General features: G+C 49.6%; 1 long non-coding RNA gene across 1 annotated transcript; it reads left to right on the plus strand.

Moving 5' to 3' along the window:
* The first annotated feature begins 5,000 nt into the window (after nucleotides 1-5,000).
* LOC142499021 (uncharacterized) lies at nucleotides 5,001-6,681 on the plus strand. The gene is made up of 2 exons (XR_012802602.1): nucleotides 5,001-5,556; nucleotides 6,545-6,681. It is a non-coding gene; the product is annotated as an uncharacterized LOC142499021 (long non-coding RNA).
* The last annotated feature ends 257 nt before the right edge of the window (nucleotides 6,682-6,938 follow it).

Consider the following 6,938-nt stretch of genomic DNA (forward strand, 5'->3'; position numbering starts at 1 on the left):
ATAATTTCACATTTTATTTAACCCAGGAGTGGCTAACTCCAGTCCTCAAGGGCCACAAACAAGTCAGGTTTTCAGGATATCCCAGCTTCAGCACAGGTGGCTCAATCTGAGCCTCTGATTGAGTCACCCGCGCTGAAGCAGGTACTGATTGAGCCACCTCTGCTGAAGCAGGGACTGATTGCTCACACAGGGAAACCAGACCTGCCAGACGGGCCTGCAACGCATTGAAGCAATGTAACAGACGTGTAATTGTCCTGATGAGCACATGCTACATTGTTACTCACAAGGTACCTGATTCACATCCCGCACGGTGTCACTTTGTCTCCTCGTGAAATACATTGCAGGCTGTGCAGTCAGTTATTTATTATAGCCATGATATACACTGGAAGCGCTTTATAAGTGACGTACAGTATGACTTACAGGATGTGTGTACAACACGCTCATTCCCTTCAATAAAATGAGCACGTCGTATCTACGCAATCTGTAGGGATGATACTGTGATGAATGTCCTGAACTACTGCTAGTGGCGGCTGCACCAACACAACACATGCAGAACGAAACCCAAAGAGCTGACAATTACTTTTTGTAGGAAATAAAGCAGGCGCCTGTTCGGCATTACACTGGGTTATTTGGAGTGTACCTCTTAAAATAACCCAGGTATAAATATATCACAATATACCCAGATATAAATGAATAACAGTTCTTTGGAACAATCCTGCTGGTTATCACTAGATAACATTGTTGGGCGTGGTTATTTACCGGCGCTATTCTATAAGACACCTTTTAGCCCAGTGGTCCCCACCGCGGGCACCATGGCGTCCGCCAAGCTTTTGTGGGTGTCCGCGACCGCAGTGCCGCTTACAGCTGCTGCGCGCCTCTCGTGTCGGAAGTCATTCCCAACTTCCACATCCGGGAACTCAACTCGAGGCCTCTACCTAAGGTAAGTGTAGGGAGAGAGTATGTGTGTGTCTGTGTGTCTCTCTGTGTGTGTGTGTGTGTGTGTGTGTCTTACAGTGTGTTGCTATGATTCGGGGGGGGGGGGGGGTGAATCTGTGTCTGTGTGTCTGTCTTTCGGTGTGTGTCTCAAAGTGTAGTGCCATGTCCCCGTCTGTGTCCCCGTCTGTGTCCGTGTGTCAATTGGTTGGTGCCCGCCCCTCTCTCTCAAAGTCTCAAGTGTATCCTTGGGCACAGAAAGTTTGGGGACCCCTGTTCTAGCCCAATCAAGTGAATGGGACATTTCTGGCTCCGAAATAGCACCACATAGTAAACATGGGCCCGACAAGCGCCCCGTCCTACAGAGACCGCGATGAGAAGAGAACTCCAGAGAATCCAAAACAGCCAAATGTTTGCACGTTTCCACGTTTCCACATCTAGCTGTTTGAGCGGATGGATTGAGATTGCACCGCTAATTAGATACTATGTAACTGCTAAAGGGTGGAGCGTGTGTGGGATGTGTCTAAATAACACAAACCCCTCCAGTAATCAGGGGAAACTGTGTGACAATACAGGGGGGCTCAACTCCAGTCCTCAAGACCCCCTCACCCACCCGGTCAGGTTTTCAGGATATCCTTTCATCAGCAAAGGTGACTCAATCAGTCCCTGCTTCAGCACAGGTGGCACAATCAGAGGCTCTGGTTCAGCTACCTGTGCTGAAGCAGGGACTGATTGAGCCATCTGTGCTGAAGCTGGGGTATCCTGAAAACCTGACCGATTGGGGAGGGGCTTGAGGGCTGGAGTTGATCACCTCAGAGCTGCCAATGGGTAATACAACCAAACTCTACCACTTGGCACCAGTGTAACTAACCGCAGGACTGGTCCTGTGGGCCATTCACACTTCCCTTGAGAAATGGGGTCTGCTTATATCGGGGCCTCCCAGCTGCACCATTGAAGGAACAGAAATAACGGTGATTGCTTTCAATGTAATTCTTTTTCCTTGCTAAATCGGCTGCTGTTTTGTTACTTAAATAAATCAGTTCTGTAGTATTAGATAATACTGTCTGCATTTTTTTTAAACCATTAGTGCTATTTATAAGGTTCTTTTTTTAATGTACTGATCATCTTTTGGTTGCTACAGCAACCATTTAGAAAGTCATATCCATTTCCTCTTTTGAAGCAGGCTCTCACACACACACACCTTTTTGAGCTCTGCCCTTTGGCAACAAAGTATCGCAAACAGATCCATTGCTGTGTTCCAAACAGCAAACTGCCTATTACTCTGAAAGCTGTAACAACAATGTGTTACACTTAGTAATATAATGTTACATACCAGCTCAAGCATTTCACAGACTGCAACACAAAGTTAGAAGGCGGCCATTTCGTTGGGCACACAACATTTTGACAGATTTATAACAGGAGCACCAAACGATTGCCCGCTTAGGTAAGAATGTGGAATAATACATTGCCATGTGCGTCACATATACAAATAAAACACATGGGGGAATCATGCCCGTTCCTTTGCCGTGTCTGCCGCCTAGAAGCCTGGGAATATGGTGGGTGAGGAAAGGATTACACCATGAAAATTACAGACACGCTTCGTCACTCTCCGGGGCGAAAATACGATCCAGCTGCGGTTGGTTTGCTTCACCCCCCGGCCTCCTGTGGCATTGCGAAGTGTATAACAGCCCTGCCTTACTGACCCATTGTCCAATCCCTGCACAGGAAACCTCTTGACCTGACAGGCGACACAGGACACACATACATCATAATACGCTGGCTGGGTGCCACGGGGTTTATGAGCGATATGCAAGAATTACTGGGTTTTCCTCTAACACGGATTATTCTCTTGCAAAATTCCGGGCGGGTGACCTCAGCATTCAACAGATAATTTGATTTGTCGCTGGGGGTATTATAATGGCCGCCAACATTCTTTCTTTTGTTATGTATGAGCCTTTAACACAGGGGTGGCCAACTCCAGTCCTCAAGGGCAACCAACGGGTCAGATTTGTGGGATATCCCTGCTTCAGCACAGGTGGCTCAGTCAGAATGAGGCCTGTTGGTGTTCCTTGAGGACTGACGTTGGCCACCCCTGCTCTAACATGTATGTACATGTAATGTATGCACTATGCTACTTGTCCTGTGGACCAAAGCGGGACTTTTGAGCCCAAATTGTGGGATTCTGCAACCATATCCTAAAACGTAAACGCCTTTTTAAATGGTAAGCTCCTGAGTCAAGATCTCCATTCCCCCTGCACGTGTTAACTCGACGACAATTCTATTTACACACCCCGTGTTATTGTCTTTCATACCACAGTGTACAGTGGAACAATATACTGCGGCCTTAATAAATGCACCATAATGACAAAGTTACAAAGGGCGCAGAAGGCGTTAGAAGGCCGAGTTCTTTCTCGTTCCCGAAACTCTGTGCGCTGCACCTTTAAACAACTTAAATAGATTACCCCCCCCCGGGCCTCTATCTCTATCTCTCCGTGGACAGATTCATTTGTCTTGCAGACGTTTCGTGCTATAAGCTAAAATCAGAACGTCCAACTCGCTTGACATAATGATGAAAGATAAAGGGACGGATTTAAAACATTTTAAGGAGCAGGTGCATGGGAATGAAACGCAGCGGCCTGCTTAGTACCCACAAATTAATTATTTCTGTCTTTTTCTGTTCCCGCGGATAATAATAAAAAAAAAAAAAAAATCTAATTAGAATTCGGGGAACCAAATTATGTGGAACTAATAATTAGATTCTCCCAAAAGGTTGCTGGGTAATCTAATTCGCTTCTGCAGTAGCGTGCTGATTCTCTCCCCTCATTCATCAGAGGGCTTGAAACCCGCACATTAGTGTTAATAGGAAACTTTCTCAGTCTCGAAGCCACGACTCCGCACACTTTGCCCAATGCCACGTAGCCGGCGCGTTCGTCATGGGTTTCCCGGGGACGAGGCCCCCGGATTCTGCATCCAGATACACTGGGGTTTATTCACGAACACCCCCATAGCGCTGACCTCCTATGGGGGTTACCGCGCGGTAAGGGCCGCGATCGTCACGGTCGCGATTTTATAAATAACGCCCGTTACTCACAGCATACTTCATGCAGAAAGTGGTAAGAAGAGCAGAGGAGCAATAAAAAATAAAAAAATAAACACCCAAAGAGAGTATTATTACCTGTATTACTCCAGATGTGCAGAACACCGACTTTGACCCCTGTGTTTCTGGCTTTAACCTTCATTTTCCAAGTGGTTTAATAGTGCATCAGGATGAAATACATGGTCTCTCTTCCGAACCCCAGTGTATCCCAGGAGATGGGGGGTGGGGGAACCTTACCTGCCTGAGCTGGTAATTAGACCCACACAGTTACTGCGCCCTGTCCTGTGTGTGATGTGTTAGATCTATGGAAGGCATGACTTCAGACCCTAAGGAGCTGTGAGAGATGTTTAAACCTGCCTTGATCTCACGTCCCGGCCAAAGCCATGAATTGTACTCGAGGTTTCCAGGACAGCCTGTACCATTGGCATCTACCTGCCGGATGGACCGTTTCCAGCTGCAGCGCCTCTGAGGAATACGTTGCACTAATGGCAGTGACATGTTTCATAGCCTGAAACAAAAAAAACAGACACGTGTAAATATTTGTAACCCCTTCACTCCCAGCGGGGACAGGAATACATTGCTACACTATCCACTGCAGGCTTCTCTATCAGCGAAGGGGCATCAATTTGTTTATCCCGGCAATGTTTGTTAACATTGTGACCTGATGTGTCTTAAAGGACCCGAGTGCTACTTTTCACCATCCTTAATAGTTAGATTGTAAGTTCTGCGGGTCAGGGCCCCTTGACCCCTTAATGTTTCCTTTTATTCAGGGCGTGCGGCGCTGGGTCCCCCGTCTCTCCCCCCTAAACATACCCACAAATAAAAGCACACACACAAAAGGTCTGGGGGTACAATGGCCGCAGGTTGTATTAAAATACAGCAAAACGGGAGTGCTAACCCTGCCAGAGTGCTCCACCCACTGGCAAGACCAGTAGCGCCCAAACCATGGTCCGCAAACCCCTCAAGTCAGGGACTGCACGGGCCCAGCCGCTCGGCTAACTCATCGTCACCTGAGGTGGGCCCCAGGTACACACAGCACAATGAGCCCGGCCCACTCGCTAATCCAGGCCACCAGCGGGTATTGCGGTTCCACTGAGCCCCGTCTGGCAAGGTTACCACACACTAACCCGCCCAATGGGGCTTTTTAATGCCCTTAAACCAGCCCCCTACCACCAGATCCGCCGAGACCTGCCAAGCCTGACCTGAAGGAACATTAACCGAGTACAAATCTGTGAGATAATCAACGGCGGATAATAGATCTGCATTAAACGCCAACACAGACGTAACCTTAACCTCAACCCTGGCACCGCCCCGGCCGCTCAGATAACTCATTGCGAGGAGGGCCCCGGGTACCCACAATGCAATACGCGCGGCCCACCTCGAGCCAACATCAGAGACCTACCCGGCTTCAGCCAGGACAAGCGCAGGGGCGCGAGGAGAGAACTCTGCATCCCCCCCTGAAGCGGCCGCGGCCCCGATGCCTGAGTCCAGCCCAACAGGGCAAGGATTTGCACCCCACCCGCAAGGTGGTACCCCCCCCCCCCCCTCTCCACGCTAAAGCCACGCCGAGAGACGAAACAGGCCCAGGAGTGGGTGCAGGGGGTTCTACGCTGACCCACCTGTATGACTGAGCAGGGCCCCCGGTGGGGGGGGGGGGGTGAGAAGGGGGTGGGGTGAGAAGAGTGGGGGACAGGAGGGGGGGTGAGGGTGAGAAGAGGGGGGTGAGGGTGAGGAGGGGGGAAAGGGGTGTGGAGGGGGGGAAAGGGGTGTGGAGGGGGGCAAAGGGGTGAGGTGGGGCAAAGGGGTGAGGAGTGGGGCAAAGGGGTGAGGAGTGGGGCAAAGGGGTGAGGTGGGGGGGAAAGGGGTGATGAGGGGGGAAAAGGGGTGAGGAGGGGGGGAAAGGGATGAGAAGGGGAGGGGGAGAGTCAAGGCCTCACGGTCATACCGCTCGTCACTTATGGCACAGCACTTTCTTTGTGCATTTATCTGTATTAGTATTCTGTGTTATGTCTTGTATATTATCTCTGTACATAGCTGGCGCTACATACATAACAACACAACACGATACAATATTGCAGCATCAATCTTTTATACGTCACCTACATGCTGGTGTTGGTACCCTAACACTGCCTCTGTGTACTCCTCTCTGTCTAGGATACACTGGGGGGGAGGTGGGGAATGGCTGTCAAGATTACAGGGTGTTCTCTAAACCAGGGGTCCTCAACTCCAGTCCTCCAGCTCCCCCATCCCCCAACAGGTCAGGTTTTCAGGATATCCCAGCTTCAGCACAAGTGGTTCAATCAGAGGCTCAAAGACTGAGCCTCTGACTGAGCCACCTGTGCTGAAGCAGGGACTGAATGAGCCATCTGTGCTGAAGCAAATACTGATTGATCCACCTGTGCTGAAGCAGGGACATCCTGAAAACCTGACCTGTTGGAGGGGCTTGAGGACTGAAGTTGAGCGCCCCTGCTCTCAAAGCGGCCTGTGAGCTGATTTTCCTTTCTTTGTCTCCAGACTGCATCCTTCAAACTCAATGTTTTCTCACCGCCTGTCGCGAGGGAAAGATGATCCCTGTCAGCCTGGAACGGGAAAGCAAATTTTGACAACACAACAAATGTCAGGCGTTTGAATAAAAGATGGATCCCCTCTGATCGCGCTTGTTATAAATGATTTTCAAGCCAGAACAAATCAAGTCTCAGTCATTGTGCCAGTTTCATTCTGTTCCACGTTCTCTGAGCGTCCACACATCTATCCGACATGGTTATAAAGTGGCCTGTCTCTCAGATGGACCCTCACACCGCAGAAATACTCCACCGAGGAGACGTTCCTAAAAAAAATACCTCAATATCATACTTCTATGTCACCAACAACCAATAAACAGGAGTGGGCAACTACAGTCCTCAAGGGC

This window comes from Ascaphus truei, chromosome 7 (genome assembly GCF_040206685.1).
Source record: "Ascaphus truei isolate aAscTru1 chromosome 7, aAscTru1.hap1, whole genome shotgun sequence".
Lineage (NCBI taxonomy): Eukaryota > Metazoa > Chordata > Amphibia > Anura > Ascaphidae > Ascaphus > Ascaphus truei.